The following is a 17,960-nucleotide window of genomic DNA, read 5'->3' as shown; positions in this document are numbered from 1 at the left end:
TCACAGTGCTGGTGCCAGTAAAAGACTCATCAGTGAATACAATGAAGCACAAAACATGCTGTGTTAAGTATGACCCAGAAAGTACAGTTTTGTACCTACCATAAATGTAGATGTCCGAACTGGATAGCATCTGCAGTCATAACAACTGGGTTGTCCTGTCGTCAGGCAGCCCGTCAGTCGGCCGGATTCCAAAGTCCGGGTCCGGCTTCGGCTGATGTCGCACTTCACCCGACGTCATCTCTGTTGGTCTTCGGGTATAAAAGCATCAGCCGACGCCATTTTCCTCAGTGTTTCTTGCCCCAGATGCCAGTAGCCCTCTTGAAGGCTAAAATTTGGATAGATGCCAATGTTTCCAAAAAGATAGAGGTAAACACAAAAATAAGCATGTATGTACATATATACAAACAAATACACCATAAAAGACTCCCCACCAGCTAGCTATTAGGAGGGTAAACACCATAGGAGTACCACAGAGGGGAAGGAGGGAGGGTAATCCTGAATGCAGATGCTATCCAGTTCGGACATCTACATTTATGGTAGGTACAAAACTGTACTATGTCCTTCATGGATGCATCTGCAGTCATAACAACTGGGTAGAATACCATAGCCAACTAGGGGAGGAGGATAAAAGTAGATTATGGTGTGTTTAGGATCCCTTGCAGTACAGCAGTGGCAAACCCTGCTCGGGATCTGGAATATAGAGGCAAATTATAATGCTTGGCAAATGTATGCACGGAGGTCCAAGTAGCCGCCTCAATAATGTCTTTGGTTGCCACTCCTCGTAAGAAGGCTGTGGTAGTGGCTGTTGCCCTTGTAGAATGAGGTCTTATGTTCTGTGGAATTGGTTTTCCATGGAAGGAGTAACAGAATCGTATGCAATTTCCTATCCATTTGGAGATTGTCTGTTTGGAAATAGCTTTTCCTTCCCTTCCTGTTGCATAGGCTACAAAAGTTGGTCAGTCTTTCTGCTATTTTTTGTTCTGTCCAAGTAGTAGCGTAGCTGTCTATGTACATCCAAGGTATGCAGTATTCTTTCCCCTCTGTTTTGTGGGTTGGGAAAGAAGGTAGGTAGGTGGATTGCCTGGTTTAAAGACACTCTGGATACCACCTTAGGCATAAATGTAGGATTAGTCCTCATGGACACTCTATCTTGGTGGAAGATTAGGAAGGGTTGCACTGCCATTAAGGCCTGTAGTTCTGAAACCCTCCTTGCTGAAGTAATTGCCAGTAGGAAAGCAGTTTTCCATGACAGGTGTTGTAGGTCTGCTGTTGCTGCTGGTTCAAAGGGTGATAGTGTCAACTTTTCTAGCACAAAGTTTAAGTCCCAAGCTGGTAAATAGAAGTTATGTACTTACCATAACGTTCCATGTGGAGTGTTCATCTCGCCTTTGTTCTTACACATGGGTTCGGAGCCGATCCTCGGCTCCGTGCCGGCCTCTTGCAAGCTCTGCATCGAGAATAAGCGCGAGACAATCTAATACCCACAATCCCCCTCTGCCTTTACCTCAGATCTAGCTTGCAAGCAAACCAATCTACATAACAGCACATTCATGCCATACATCTATACATACATAACAGACACATATAAGTATATGTGTATACCAACTATGTACAGAGAATAAAGACAGTAGCAAAAATGCTTCTGGCCAGGCATCAAAGAACGTTCTTCCTAAGGGTGGGAGGGTGGGACTGTAAGAACAAAGGCGAGATGAACACTCCACATGGAACGTTATGGTAAGTACATAACTTCTATATGTGATAGTGTTCAATCTCGCCGTTTGTTCTTACACATGGGTAGTCCTAGCTCCTAAATCCTGAGGAACTCACGGGAGGACGTTCTTGAGCACAGTGGAACCAAAGGTTGCTCTGTCCCTAGAAACCTTATCTACTTTATAATGAGAAATAAATGTATGTGGCTTAGACCAGGTAGCAGCCGCAAATAGCATCCAGAGGTAGGCGAGCTGCATGAGCCAAAGACGTAGATATTGATCTTGTGGAATGTCCCTTGGGTTTGTTCAGAAGGGGTTGATTTGCAGAATCGTATACATAGATTATACAATCAGTTAACCACTTTGAAAGAGTTCTTTTGGTAACTGCAAGTCCTTTCCTGCTATCAGCAAAAGCCACAAAGAGTTTATCTGTTTTCCTGTGATCTTTTGTTCTATCCAAATAAAACCTTAGCTGTCTGTGAACATCCAATTTGTGCAACATATACTCCATTTTGTTGGAGTGGTTCTTGAAGAAAGTGGGTAATTCAATGGACTGATTAATGTTGTTAATAGAACACACTTTAGGGAGGAAGGATGAATTGGTACGAAGAGAAACTCTGTCAGAGTGAAAGATTAGATAAGGGTGCTTGATGGAGAGAGCCTGAAGTTCAGACACTCGTCTAGTAGAAGTAATGGCTACCAGAAAGAGAGTTTTCCAGGACAAAAATTTTAATAGGCAAGAAGAGGCAGGTTCAAAGGGGGGCAACATTAATTTAGATAGTAACAAGTTTAGACTCCAAGGTGACGTAGGAGATCTGACCGGAGGTCTAATATGAAAAACTCCTTTTAAGAAGGCTTTACAAAGTCTGTGAGCCATGATAGGAGCTCCACACTCTTCCACATGGAAATTGAAATGGCAGCCAATTGAACTCTTAGAGTAGCAGGAGAAGCACCCTGATGAAATAAGTCTGTTAAGAACTCTAAAATCTTATTCAAAGGAGCTGTAAAGGGATCAACGTGGTGTGTATTCGCCCAGAATACAAACCATTTCCATTTGCTAGTATATGTTTTAGTAGTGGAAGCCTTATGCGAAGCCACTAATATATTCTGGACTGCTGGTGACAAGAGATCAGACCTGGCTAAGTTGGGAATTGGAGCAGCCAAGCTGCTAGCTGGAGTGACAGGAGCGGGATGGGGAACCCCTGACGAGTGAGTCAACAGATCCGCGTCTGGGTCCAGAATCCAGGGTCCCCGAATGCAGTGAATTTTCAGGGAGGGAAACCAAATTTGACGAGGCCAGAATGGAGCAATGAGAATTATCGTCCTGAAGGTTCCTGGCTTTCTGGAGAAATTTCGTATCAGAGGAAATGGAGGAAATGCGACAGGAGTCGGGGCCAATCGTAAACCAGTGCATCCCTGGGGACTTCCCTGGAGGGTAATAGGGCAAAGTAGCTCCTGCATTTGGCGTTCATTGGAGGCATAAACAGGTCGCAGGAAGGCTGGCCCCATGTGCGAAAAATCCTTTTCGCCACTGACTGTTTCAGAGACCACTCGTGTGGTAGCAGAATTGCTCTGCTCAGCTTGTCGGCTATGACGTTGGATGACCCGGATGTGCGTTATTAGAAAGCGACCCGTGGACTCTGCCCACTGCCAAATTCTCATGGCCTCTCTGCATAGTTGATAGGACCTGGTTCCCCCTTGTTTGTTTATGTACCAGACTACCGACATGTTGTCCGTCTGAACTGCAATAGTCCCTAGAGGAAGAAGGGGAGCAAAGTGTTGCAACGCTAGAAACACTGCCCTCAACTCTAGTACATTGATGTGCAGATTGTACTCCAAATTGGTCCATTCGCCTTGGACTGTCTGTCCCTGAAAGATGCCCCCCCACCCTATCAGGGAAGCGTCCGTGGTCACCGTAACTGTGGGCGTGGGTAGCACAAACGGCCTCCCCTGTGAAAGGTTGCACGTTTGTAGCCACCAGTTCAGGTCTGTTTTGCAAGTCTTTGTTATGAGAATCTCGTGTGTTAGAGGTAGCTGTTGAAATGACCATTGAGCAAACAGTAGCCATTGTAGAACTCTCATGTGCAGCCTTCCCAGGGAATTGCAATAAGGGAGGCTGACATCCGGCCCACCACCTTCAGAACTAGTGTTGCAGCAGACTTCCTTGACAAGAGTAGAAGCGGTACGTCCGTCTGCAGCGATACTATCCTTTCTGGGGAAGCCTCAGAATTAATTGCGTGTGTTTAACTCTGCTCCTATGAACAAGATATTTTGTGATGGCTGAAGTAAGGATTTTCCAAATTTACGGAGATCCCTAGGTGAACACACAGTTGAAGAACATAGTCTCTGGCCTGCAGTAGTTGGCCGGGTGGTGGCTGAAAGGAGCCAGTCGTCCAGATACGGAAACACCTGGAATCCCTGACGTCTCAAGTGAGACGCTACCACTGCCATGCATTTGGTGAAGACCCTGGGGGCTGAGGTCAGACCAAAGGGCAGGGCTCGAAATTGAAAGTGACTGGCTCCCAGCGGGCGCAGATGATCTCTGGATGCCCTGGCCATTTTGATGTGGTAGTATGCATCCTCTAGATCTATTGAGCACATCCACTCGTCCTTCTGTAGAAATGGAAGGATCGACTGAAGCGTGACCATTCGAACTTTTCTTTCTTGACGAAAGTATTGAGGTAACTCAGGTCTAGAATGGGCCTCCAGTCCCTGTTTTCTTTGGAACTAAAAAGAACCTTGAGTAAGTCCCGAATCCTTGCTCGTCCGGTGGGACTGGCCGGATGACTGCTTTGTCTAAAAACCTTGAAATTTCTAAAGCTGCTGGCTCTCAGATGGGCGGTACATCTGGGAGTCTTTCCTTTGGAATGGGATAGGATAGAAAGGGTATGGTGTAACCTCTGGTAACTCGCTTTTACCCAATTGTCTGTAGTTATATCTTGCCAGGCCTGAGGGTAAAGGCTAAGCGACCCCGACTGCCTCCAGAGCAGGACAGTCGGGCCTCCTCTCAGGAGTGCTGGAAAGGTTTACCAGGAGTGTATCCCTGTCACCTTGATGTTGCGGACCCCTCTGCCGCCAGGGCGGCGTCTTCCACCTCTGCCCCTCCTCTGCCTCTAGAGGGGACATCACCCTGTGTGCCCGGAAAGACCCTTGATTTTGTTTCAAACCACATTTTCCCACCACGTTGCCCTTTGGGGTGCGGTCTGGTTGGGGTGGAAAACGGACTCCGACAGCAGACAGAGTCTTTCCCTCTTGTTCACACCGGGTAAGGGTCTCCTTTACCTTGGGGCCAAAAAGAGTGGCACCGTCAAATGGGGCGTTTGTAAAGGAAGACTTGAAGGCTTCCAAAGGAGCATAGGCGCATTCAGGATTGTCTGAAGAGCAATCGCTGAAGCTGCTGCCCTACTCGAACCTTCGGCTGCGTGAAATCAGCCTCATGGACGAGTTAACAATCGATGTTAGGGTATTAAGTTGTGCTGTCACTTTCTCTGAGACAGCTGCATCTGTAGAACCCTGGAGGGTATCTCCCAACTCTTTGACTAGATCCCTCTGCAGACGTGTAAAATGGGTCAAATAGTTCAGGGACCGCATGGAAAAAGCCGCTGAACTAAAAATGCGCTTCCCATATCTATCCATCGTCCTAGAATCTTTATTAGGCAGATGGACAGAAGAAGACTCCGACATCTCCTTTTCGTGGCTGCAGCCACCACCATAGCGTCTACTGGAACTCCTTTAGTAAGGTAGGACTTATCCTGAGGTGCTGTGATGTACTTGTTCGGTTTCCTAGGAACAGGTTCCACTGTGTCAGGAGCCTCCCACGCCTTCGAGCAATAAGTTCCATTAGTTCGTCAAGGGCGGAGTGACCCAGGAGGAGGAAGGGCGAGCACCAAATGCCTTCAGCAGAACTGACTCATCCTCGAAGGGGAAGGGACTGCCAGTCACCTCTCTGTTTCAGGATCTCCAAAATGTCTGAAAAGAGACATCTTCTGAAGGTGACTTAGGGGACCCTTCTGACTCATCTAAGTCAGTATCAGATGTTATGGATTCTTGTGGAGAATCCAAGTGTCTCCTCTTACACAGTCTCTTCCTAGGGACTTCCTCGTGGGAGCATCCGAAGAAGCCTCGAGGAAGAGGGGCACCCTCCAGGGTGGCTGAGACACTGGTGCCCGATGCTTGGATGTGGCCGTGGGTGCAGATGAAGACAAAGGCCCTTTATGGGGAGGAGAAACTGCTTCCACTGATGTGGTTGTCTGGGTAGACAACACCTTCCTCATCAGGTCGAACGCTCCCGGGTCCCGATCGAAGAATCTCCGGCTCCGAAGAAATGGGAAGAATCCCGACGGGCACGGGCATCGACCCGAGGACGGAGCCGAATCGATGCCGAGGCCCGAGGGAGAGTCGGAACCGACACGTCGGTTCGACTCGCCCCGAACCAAGAACAGACCGTCGGCTCGACGGAGTCGAGGTGAGGGAACAGACCGAGAAAGGACGGTTCTGGACCCGAGGGCTCCACAATCAGCAGATCAGCCTCTTCCGGCTCCAAAGACTGAATCGGTCTCGGAGGAGGAATGGATGGAGATACAGGAAGACCTTCAAGTTTCGACACCAGCTGGGTGGAAACCGAAATAAGTTTAGAGGGCAATGCTCCAGCAGCTTCTGCACCACACGATCCACATCGACATCCGAAAGTTTAGAGGAGGAACGGGTCGAAGGAACCAAGACGGAGCCGACCTCAATATGGCCGAAGGAGGGAGCTCCATCACCGGTTCCAAGACTCGAGGCTCAGGAACCGACACCAGTTGAACACTCGGCCCCGAAGTCTGTGGAACCGGTGATCTAACCTTTGAAGAAGAGCTCGGAGCCGATGACTTGGGCTCCGATGTCTTCGATTCCTTAGAGGACTTTGATGCCTGGTCAGAAGCATCCAAAGCCTCTTGGAAAGCTGGTTTCAACAGACCCCTGTCCATTAGTTTCCTGCGCCTATCTGTCATGACCCTCCCACTGAAAGAGTGACAAATGGAGCAATCCTCTTGTAAGTGGAGAGGGCCAAGGCAGTAGACACAGGAACTATGGTTGTCAGTGACCGACATTTTTTGGCCACACTGACAACGCTTGAAACCAGACTTTGCCTTCTCAGACATTGTAGGTAATAAACAAGTCTAGAAACAAATACACAGTCAAATCCGGGAAAAAAAGTCACAATTAGGTAAATGTCACAATCAGGTAAATGTCAAATCCGGTTAGTCACAATCAGGTAAATTTGACTCAATATAGTAGTATATGGTAGTGTAGGCCCCGGTACAAAAATACCGGTAAAAGGGTTAACGGTACCAAAGAACTACGGAACCACAACACAATCACACAAGAAATACTGACAATATTAAGTTAAATAAATTTTTCAATAAAATACAACAAAAGTTATATCTTATCTTAGAAAACCCTCGAGCTAGCTCCCAACGATGCGAATGCAGCAGCGGCAAACTAGATCTGAGGTAAAGGCAGAGGGGGATTGTGGGTATTAGATTGTCTCGAGCTTATTCTCGATGCAGAGCTTGCAAGAGGCCGGCACGGAGCCGAGGATCGGCTCCGAACCCATGTGTAAGAACAAACGGCGAGATTGAACACTATCACATTGGTGGTTTCCTTGGAGGTTTTACATTCTTGATTCCTCTGAGGAACTGCCTGAGCAAAGGGTGCGAAAAAACAGGTGGATTAAAGCTGTATTCTGCTGAAATAGCTGATGCATGTATCTTGATGGAGGAGTAGGACAGGCCTGAATGAAGAAGTTCGGCCAGATACTCCAGAATGTTAGGCATATCTATGTTTGACACATCTTTTCCTCTTTCCGTACTCCAAATGACAAACCTTTTCCATTTTCCAGCATAGTTCCTTCTTGTTGAAGGTCTGCGTGCTTCAAGAATAATGTCTTTAACTCTTTGGGAAAGTTCTGGATTAGCTGCTGCTATGTGATGTTCCATGCAGTCAGTTGCAACGTTTTTTAGGTTTGGATGTATGATGCTGTAGTTGTTCTGAGTTAACAACAAAGGCATCAGGGTATTGGCCACATATTGTTCGAGACATGCTCCTCAGCAGTGGGTACCAGTGTTGTCTTGGCCAGTTTGGAGCTATCAGGATTATCCTTGGACGTTCTTCCTTGATTTTTAGTAGTACTTTGTGTATCAAGGGAAGAGGTGGGAATGCATATGCTGTTAGGCCTTTCCAGCTGAAGGAGAGCAAATCCACTTTCCATGCTAGTGGGTGGAATGTCCTTGTGCAGAACTTTTTGAGCTGGTGATTGAGAGGTGATGCGAATAGATCTATCTGAGGCATTCCCCATTTCTTTGAGATGGTCTTGAAGATGTCCGGGTGCAGCTTCCATTCGTGGGCATCCGATGTGGTTCTGCTTAATATGTCTGCTAGAGTATTTTCTTTTCCCGGTACAAACATTGCCTGTAACTGGATGTTGTAGCTGAGTGCCAGGGTCCACAGCTCCAAAGTCATTCTGCATAGGGGGTATGAATGAGTGCCTCCTGTTTGTTGATGTACCACATGACTGTGGTGTTGTCTGTCCTTATCATCAACTGGCCCTCTTGGAGAAATGGTTTGAACTTTTGGATTGCCAGTTTTACTGCCAGCATTTCTTTTAGGTTGATGTGCAGGTGAAGTTGATCCTGTGTCCACAATCCTTGCACGCATTTGTCCAGCATGTGGGCCCCCCATCCTAGGTCTGAAGCGTCTGTTGTGATGGTCTGGCTTGCTTGACATCTGCGAAAGGGTAGGCCTGGGTTTGACTGACATGCCTGAGCCCACCATAGGAACTCCTGCTTTAAGCATGGAATTAGTGGGATTTCTGTTTCTAGGCTGTGTCTGTGTTGGGACCATAAATTCTTTAGGTACCACTGTAGTTTTCTCATATGTAGTCTGGCAAATGGGACCAAGATTATGCATGATGCCATGAAGCCCAAGGCCTGCAGTACTTTTCTTGCTGTTAACTTGTTCAGTTTTGTTAGTGCCAAGAAGTAAAGAGGGAGTTCTTTTTGTTTTTCTGTAGTCAGGAATGCCATTTGTTTTACTGTGTCCAATTCAGCCTAAGAATGTCCTTGTTTGGGATGGTATCAGCCTTGACTTTTGTAAATTGACTGTGTATCCCAGTGCTTGTAGCAAGTAAATGACCCTTTGTAAATCTGTTGTCAGCTTGCTTTTGTTGTCCCCTTGTAGCAGGCAGTCGTCCAGGTATGGGTAAATTTGAATTCCCTGTAGTCTGCAATGGCGATTACTGATGCCAGGCATTTTGTGAATACTCTGGGCGCAGTAGATAAGCCAAAGGGCAATGCTGAGAATTGATAGTGCTCTGATCCTGCAAGAAATCTGAGGTATCTTCTGCAGATTGGTCGAATGGGGACGTGCAGGTATGCCTCCTTGAGATCTAGAGTTACCAGCCAAGACTCCTTGCCCAGCATGGGAAGAAGTTGCTGTAGGGTCAGCATTTTGAATTTTGGGACAATGATGTATGTATTTAAGGTGGACAGGTCGAGAATTGGTCTCCAACTTTTTTCCTTTCTTGGAACTAGGAATAGTCTGGAGTAGAACCCCTTTCTTTGCTCTGCTGTTGGCACTCTTTCCACAGCTCTCATGTTTGCTAACTCCATTATCTGTTGTAGTGCCTCTGTTTTTTGATTTGAAGGTAGATTTGGCATTCCTCTTTTGACTGGTAAAGTGTGGAAGTGAAACCAGTAACCTTGATCTATGGTTTGTAAAATCCACTTGTCTTTTGTTATGTAGTGCCAGTTCTTTGAAAATAAGGTTAACTTTCCGCCTAGAGGAGCTGCTATTTGTTCCCTGGTAGGCGGATTTAGGTTAAGTCACTGTGGTTGTGCTGATGTAGTGGCAGTGGTTGTGTCTGTGCCTCTGTTGTTACCTTGCCACTGTCGTCCTCTGTAGGCACCTCCTCTGGATTGGTTTCTGCCTCTGGAACGTCTATTCCTGCCCCTTTGAAATTTTGTGGAGTCAGGAAAGGACCAATTTTGGCAGGCCAGTTCCTGCTAAACCTTGGGGGTTGAACCTGCAAGAAATCTTTAACCGTTTGAACAGATTTTGCCTTTTCTTCAATTTTCTTCATAACCTGCTGGGCAGGTGTACCAAACAAACTTGTCTTATCCATAGGAGCATCTAGCAACTTAGCTTTAACATGATCCGGTAAAGCTTGCTCCTTTAGCCATGCATGCCTTCTTATCACTGTGCCAGTCATGGCTGATCTAAATGAAGCCTCCAGTGCATCATAGCCACATTTTAAGGAATGGTTGCTAACCTGTTGTATGTTATTTACCATTTCTAATACATATTTCTTATCAAGAGATTCATCAGTGGTTAGTTTTTAGTTAACTGATCAAGCATAAACTCTTGGTATTGTATCATGTGAAACTGACAGTTTAAAGCTCTAGCTGAGAGAGTAGCTGAAGTGTAGACCTTTTACCCCATCTGTCTAATGACCTTGCTTCCCTTTCAGAAGGAATAGGGTTTTTAGCTATGGTCATGCTACTGCCTTGGGACCCTGGGATATAGTTTCGGGTCTGCAAGTGGGGCCTTGTAAAGGTGGTGATGAGTATCTGGCACCCTGTAAAATCTGTCTGGTTTGGCAGGGGCTGGGGTAAAGAATCTGGAGCGGAGCAGACATCATTGAAAGCATCATCCACCACAGAGAGAACAGGAGGTATAGCTAAGGGCCTGTGCTGTGGGAGGTGCAGAAAGGTCCTAAGTCTTTTCTGGAGTCTGAAAAATCCTGTTGCTGCCATTGGAACTGCTCGCATGGCATGTAAGGTTTCCCAAAGGAGAATTCTTCTGGTGGGGAAGCAGCTGGAATGGATTCTTCAGCATCAGAATCTTCAAAATTGGAGAAAGGAGCCTCTGGCTGGTCAGTTATGTCTGATTCACAGCAGAATCATCAGAGGACACTGGCTCAGGGGCTCTGCCCTAGGTCTCTTCTCTGGGGCTGAGAGGCCCTGTCTGGGTGAGATTGAGATCCTCTAATTAATGAAATTAAATCTTCTGCCAAAGTAAGCATTTGAGAACTAGAAGAGGGCCTGGTTGTGGGGGGTTTAACAGGCACTGTCTTAGTAGTCTTGGCTGCTTTAGCCCTGGCGAAGGCCTTAATGGACATAGCTGCTGGAGGCCTAGCAGCACCACGTGCTGGGGTAGAGACATCCAAGGAAATGGTGTCTGATAAGTCAGTGGCAACCACCGTAGTGGATAAAATTTCTGAGGCCGATTCAAGAGTGGTAGCAGGGGCCTCAGTTGTAGAGATAGGTTCAGCTGTACTTTGATCAGTTTTCTCGGTTTCGCCCGAAACTGAGACACTCGCGTTTGCTTAACCAGGGTTTCGCACGAAACCGCGGACCGCGAGTGTCGGACTTTATCTTTGCGTTTTTTGGCAGATTGGGTAGTCGGAGGATCCGACGGCATAATGTACGCAAAATCAGAACCGAAAAACTGTTCTGCAAACTCCGACCGACGCCTAAGCGTTCGTCGGTTGAAAGAAGCACAGGCGAACAGGCTGCTACGTCGTGGGCTGGGCCTAAACAAGGCAGACAATAAGAGTGGAAATCTTTATGAGGTATTTGTTTCCCACAGGTTAAACAATTATTAACTTTTTCTGACATCGGCTGAGGCAAGAAAGAGTCCCCAACGGGGTACTTAGCTTAAGAAGTCTTCGAAGTAGTATTCGGTAGAAGTAATCTCTGGATCCGACCGACCGGCACTTGCGAACAGCTTCTGCTTCGGGCGCCACGCGGCAAGAAAGACTGAGGAAAATGGCGTCGGCTGATGCTTTTATACCCTAAGACCAACAGAGATGACGTTGGGTGAAGTGCGACATCAGCCGAAGCTGGACCCGGACTTTGGAATCCGGCCGACTGAAGGGCTGCCTGACGACAGGACAACCCAGTTGTTATGACTGCAGATGCATCCATGAAGGACATCTAGAGATGCATACAGTTTTATAAATATTAACATAACAAGTGGTACTTTAATTGCACATGACCGTGACTAAGAGGTGCAGAGGACTTTCAAGTGTTTTTACACAGGAATGGGTGTACATACCTACAGCATCTCCAGCTGGCTGTTTATGGAGATGGTCCACCTCCACCCTAATATTCTGCACCACACTGTGGGACTGTGTTGAGGCGCTACCCATTAGCGTGACAGAGGCCAGAAAAGTACAGTTTTGTACCTACCATAAATGTAGATGTTCGAAGATCCACATTGCTGCAGTCATAACCTGTGGGTAGTCCGCTGTCCTCGGTCGGCCCGAATACCAAAGTGTTAGGCTGGCGTCGGTCATGGTCGCTCAGATCTGACGTCAGTACGCCGTGGTACTAAAGCGCATGACCGACGCCATATCCTCAGTCTTTCTTGCCCCAGATGTCAGAAGGCCTTAAAAAGAAAGGCCATAGCCAAAAATAGAAAAATACCCAATCACCAAAATAGCAACAATAGATACACCACAAACCACACAGCCACCCCAAACTACAGAGGGAAGGAGGAGGGAAATTGGACTGCAGCAATGTGGATCTTGAACATCTACATTTATGGTAGGTACAAAACTGTACTATGTTCTTCATCTCACATTGCTGCAGTCATAACCTGTGGGTAGAATCCCAAAGCAAAGGTAAAGGGAGGTTGGTAAAATCAGATAGCATTAGGAGCTGCTAACATGCCCTGTAAAACTGCAGTGGCAAACCCAGCCCTAGATTTGGAATAAAGAGGGAGATGGTAATGTTTAGAAAAAGTGTGCACTGAACTCCAGGTAGCTGCCTCCAAAATATCCTTAGTAGCTACTCCCCTTAAAAAAGCAGTAGAAGTGGCAGTAGCCCTAGTGGAATGAGGTCTGATTCCAGCCGGAACCTCCTTACCATGATGAGAATAACAAAAAGCAATACAATGGCCAATCCACTTAGAAATAGTTTGTTTTGAAACTGGTTTTCCTTGTGAACCCAAGGCAAAAGAAATGAATAACTGTTGGGACTGTCTGAACCCTTTAGTTCTGCTCAAATAATAACGTAACTGCCTGTGAATATCCAAAGAGTGCAAAATTTTTTCTCCCTTATTTTGGGGATCAGCATAAAATGTAGGCAAATGAATAGATTGGTTTAAGGCCACATTAGAAACAACTTTAGGCATAAAAGTAGGATTAGTACGTAGGGAGACCCTATCCTTATGAAATATCAGGAAGGGTTCAACTGCCATTAGAGCCTGTAATTCAGATACCCTTCTAGCAGACGTAATGGCCAACAAAAAAGCAGTCTTCCAAGACAAAAACTTCAACTCCCAAGTAGCTGCAGGTTCAAAAGGAGGTAAAGTGAGCTTTTCCAACACAAAATTGAGATCCCAGGAAGGAGTAGGAGCTCTACGTGGGGGTCTTATGTTCTTTGCCCCTCTAAGAAATTGCTTAAACAAAGGGTGAGAGAATAATGGTGGGTCACAGGCATAGTGAGCAGAAATGGCTGCAGCATGAACTTTTACAGAGGAGAAAGACAAACCCTTGTCTAATAATTCTGTAAGATACTGAAGTGAAACACTCAAATTAGGCACTGAAACATCAAAGCTCTTTGTTTTGCTCCAAAGAAAAAATCTCCTCCATTTATCAGGATAAACTTTCCTTGTACTAGGCCGTCTGGCCTCCAAAATGACATTCAAAACTTGTTGAGGAAGCTGCGACCCCCCCCAGGGTCTAAAACAGAATACGCCAGGCTGTCAGATGCAGGGACTGAATCCTGACATTGCGGAAATGATTGCTTGCCTGGGACAAAAGGTGTGGAATTAATGGCAAAGGCCAAGGAGGCTCCCGTACTAAACTCCTCAGCAGAGGGTACCAGTGCTGCCGTGGCCAATCTGGAGCTATTAGAATCATGCAAGGCTTGTCCTGCCTGACCTTCAGGAGCACCTTGGGAAGGAGAGGCAGAGGAGGAAAGGCATAAACATGAAGGTTGTTCCAACTGAATGATAGAGCATCCACTTTCCAAGCTTTTGGGTGAAACAGCTTTGTGCAAAACTTTGGCAGTTGGTAATTCAGTGGAGTTGCGAAACGATCTATGTCTGGAGTCCCCCAAGCCACAGTCAACTGTTGAAAAACATGAGGATCCAATTTCCACTCGTGGGGATCCACCATCTGTCTGCTCAAAACATCTGCTAAGGAGTTCTGTGCTCCTGGCAGAAACCTTGCCTGAAGAGTGAGGTGCAAACTGAGAGCAGTCTCCCACAAAATCATAGCTTGTCTGCAAAGAGGGTACGAATGGGTTCCCCCTTGCTTGTTGATGTACCACATGACTGTTGTGTTGTCTGTTTGAATCAACACTTGTCCTGGGTGAAGTAGATCCTTGAAAGCCATCAATGCAAATTGGACTGCTAACATCTCCTTCATGTTGATATGCAAATGTTGTAGTCTGGCAGGCCACGTGTCTTGAACCCATTTTCCATTGAAGTGTGCTCCCCAAGCCATGTCTGAGGCATCTGTCGTTAAGATCTGACTCGCCTCTGGTCGGGTCACAGAGAGTCCCTTGTTTAGGTGACATTCCTGAGCCCACCACAAAATTCCCTTTGGATGCAAGGTATTATCTGAATGACAGTGTCCAAATCGTGGCAGTGTTGAGTCCATACGCTTTTGAGATACCATTGTAGCTTCCTCATATGCAGTTTGGCATTGGGAAGCACCAGAATACAAGATGCCATGAACCCCAAGGCTTGAAGGACTGTCCTTGCAGTCAGCCTGGACCGTAGAGACAATTGTTGGAAGTAAAGGGTAAGATTTCTTTGTTTGTCCGGGGTCAAAAACGCCATCTGAGAGGCTGTATTCAGTCTCGCACCCAGAAAGCACATGTCCTGAGAGGGTACTAGACTGGACTTTGTTTCGTTCACAGAATACCCTAGGCACCTTAACACTGCCATAACATACTGTAGATGGTGAAGTAACTTGACTCTGTCTTGAGCAAGAATCAGGCAATCGTCCAAATAAGGATAAATTTGTATTCCCCTTAACCTTAAGAAGGCTATCACCGGAGCCAGGACCTTTGTGAACACCCTGGGCGCAGTAGATAAGCCAAAGGGCAATGCAGAGAACTGATAATGTAAAGTCCCAGCCCGAAAACGCAGGAACCTCCTGCAGCTGGGCCTGATAGGAATGTGAAGATAAGCCTCTTTGAGATCCAGAGTTATCATCCAGTGATCTTTGCCTAGCAGAGGCAGAAGTTGTTGCAAAGTTAACATCTTGAATTTTGGAATGTCCAGGTATGTGTTGAGAATAGACAAATCCAGAATTGGCCTCCAAGTGTTTCCTTTTTTTGGTACAAGAAACAGGCGAGAATAAAATCCTAGGCCTACTTCTGACGGAGGGACCTCCTGGATAGCCCCCATTTTTAGAAGTAAAGAAATCTGTTTGTGAGCCTCCACCTTTTGCTGGGGAGGAACGTCTGGCATGCCTTTGAAAGGAGGCAAAGTGTGAAAATAAAACTTGTAGCCTCGATCTATAATGTCCAACACCCATTTGTCCTGGGTGACTAAAAGCCAATTTTGCCTGAAAAGTGCCAACTTTCCTCCCAGAGGAGCTGCCAGACAGGAGGGATCTGGCAGCTGAAGATACAGGTCACTGGGTCTGTTTACGAAAAGGCTGACCCCTGCCCTCACCTGAAGATTGTGCAGGGGAACTCCACGTCCTCGGTCTGAAAGAACCCTGAGCATGAGCTCTGCCCCTACCACGTCTAGATCTGCCCCTAGACTGTAAATCAGAAGAAGGATAAGCCCATCCCTTAGCAGGCCAATTTCTTCTAAAGTTAGGGGGCTGCACCTGTAAAAATTCCTTAACTGTCTGCATGGACTTAGCTTCGTCTTCCATTTTCTTCAAAACTGACTCCACAGGAGAACCAAACAGAACTTCAGATTGAAGGGGAGCATCCAAAATTCGAGCTTTAACATGCTCTGACAAATTCTGATCCTTAAGCCAGGCGTGCCTACGAATAACTGATCCAGTGGCAGCCACCCTGGAGGAAGCCTGAAGAGCATCAAAACCACACTGCAAAGAATGCTTACCCACCTGATCAGAGGCATGAACTAAATCTTGCAATTCCTTACACTCAATACCCTCTGCCAAAGCATCTACCTTAGATTTTAACTGACTTAAGAGAAAATTCTGGTACTTCAGCATATGAAACTGGCAATTCAAAGCCCTCATCGCTAGAGTGGAAGAGGTATACACTTTTTTACCCCACCTATCCAAAGCTCTAGAATCTTTATACAGAGGAACTGGATTCTTTACAATAGAAGCCCTGACACCCTTAGGTCCCTGGCTAATAGTCTCCAGGTCAGCTCTTGGGCTCTTATACAAATATTTATGAGCCTCTGGCACTCTGTAATACCTGTCTGGTTTGACAGGGGCAGGAGGTAAAGAATCAGGATTAAGGGAAGCTTCAGAGAAAACATCCTGTACAACATCCAAAACAGGGGGAATAGCCAAGGGCCTATGCTGTGGTAAAAATAAAAATTCCCTAAGCCTCTTTCGAGAATCTGAGAAATCCTGACCTTCCCACTTAAAATGCTCCCTCATGGAATGCAGGGTTTCAGAAAAAGAAAAATCCTCTGGAGGGGAAGCAGAAGGACATGAATCCTCTGCATCTGAATCAGACTGAATCAGAATAAGGAGGAAAATCCTGAATGTCCTCAGCCGAAGACTCAGAGTAATCTGAGGAATGCTCCTATCCTTCCACCTCTGGCTCCACCCTAGGCCTCTTATCCGGGGGGGGGCATAGAACCCCTGATTAAAGTAATCAAATCCTCTGCCATCTTCAGCATATGCTTTTTAGGTACAGAACTAGGGCTGACACCAGTGGAAGACAAACCAGGCCTGACCTTGGAAGGTGCCTTAGAGACAGAAGTAGAAGGCCTAACCACCTTATGCAAAGAAGGGACTACAGAGACCCGAGAGGCCCCCTCAGCCTGACCCGACTCCTGAGAGGCCACATCCTGCAAGATTAAAGGCTCCCCCTGAGATTCAGCTGAAACCTCGGCTGGATCCACAGATTCCACCGTAGTTTCCAAAGAACCGGCGTCCGTAACGGACGACTCATCCTGCTTGGACTTTAATGTTTTTTCTTTACGCTTCTTAGCGGTAGCGGGCGTCGGAGGATCCGACGGCATATTGTAATTACACCGCCATCAAGACAAGTCTAGCACAATCTAACCTGCGTTTAATGGTGCGCTTATTAAATCTAGCACAAAAGCGACACCAGACTACGTCGTGCTCAGGCCCCAAGCAAGGAATACAGAGAGAGTGGTAATCCCGATGAGGTATCTGCTTCCCACAAGAAATACAATTATTTACTTTTTCTGACATCCGGATTTAACTGAGGCAAGAAAAGACAAAAATATTCCCCAACGGGGTACTTAGCCCAACTTGGTCTTCGGTCTGAAACTCAGAATACGAAAATTTCAGGACGCCGAACGGCACTTGCAAACGCTGCTTCTGCTTCGGACCATGCGGCAAGAAAGACTGAGGATATGGCGTCGGTCATGCGCTTTAGTACCACGGCGTACTGACGTCAGATCTGAGCGACCATGACCGACGCCAGCCTAACACTTTGGTATTCGGGCCGACCAAGGACAGCGGACTACCCACAGGTTATGACTGCAGCAATGTGAGATGAAGAACATCTCCTCTGTCTCCATGAGAGGTGGTACATTTGAGAGCACTCCACCCACTGACCTATCTTCACATGCCAAGATTTGAACTCTATTGGGCAGCACAAGTCAGTGGCCTTTGGCACACAATTTCATAACTACCACTGTGGCATCGACAACTTTGTGCCTGAGATGATTATGTGGCAGACATCAGTCTTTTTAGACTTCGCCAGCTGTATGCTGACCACAGCGCCACTGTCCATGAAAATGGAGGGCCTGCAGTAACACCTCGTTCTCCATATCAGAGGGATTCAAATGGAGAGATGATAAAATCAGCAAGCAAAGGACAGTAGTACTGCTGGAAATGAATTCATCCTCAACTCTTGATGAGTACCTTCATGATGTGGACCTTGTTTTTACAAAATCTCATCAAGATGACACTAATATATGGACTGTATTTTATACAGCATATATCATACACAGAAGCAGGTTAAAAATAAAGACATCTGGGTGCACAAGTCCCAGGATAAAAAATACCCAATCCTGGTAAGGGCACTAGAGCCAGGACTTGAAAAAATGAAAGTGAAGAAT

At 46.6% G+C, this 17,960-nt stretch overlaps 1 protein-coding gene across 2 annotated transcripts in view; it reads right to left on the bottom strand.

The window, feature by feature from the left end:
* Positions 1-17,960, bottom strand: part of NAA38 (N-alpha-acetyltransferase 38, NatC auxiliary subunit) — a 491,136-nt gene that overhangs the window by 38,175 nt on the left and 435,001 nt on the right. The window lies entirely within an intron of this gene.

This window comes from Protopterus annectens, chromosome 7.part0 (genome assembly GCF_019279795.1).
Source record: "Protopterus annectens isolate FY-2018-M chromosome 7.part0, PAN1.0, whole genome shotgun sequence".
NCBI lineage: Eukaryota > Metazoa > Chordata > Ceratodontiformes > Protopteridae > Protopterus > Protopterus annectens.
The sequence above is the reverse complement of the archived record's forward strand: the minus strand, read 5'-3'. Positions and strand labels throughout refer to the sequence as shown.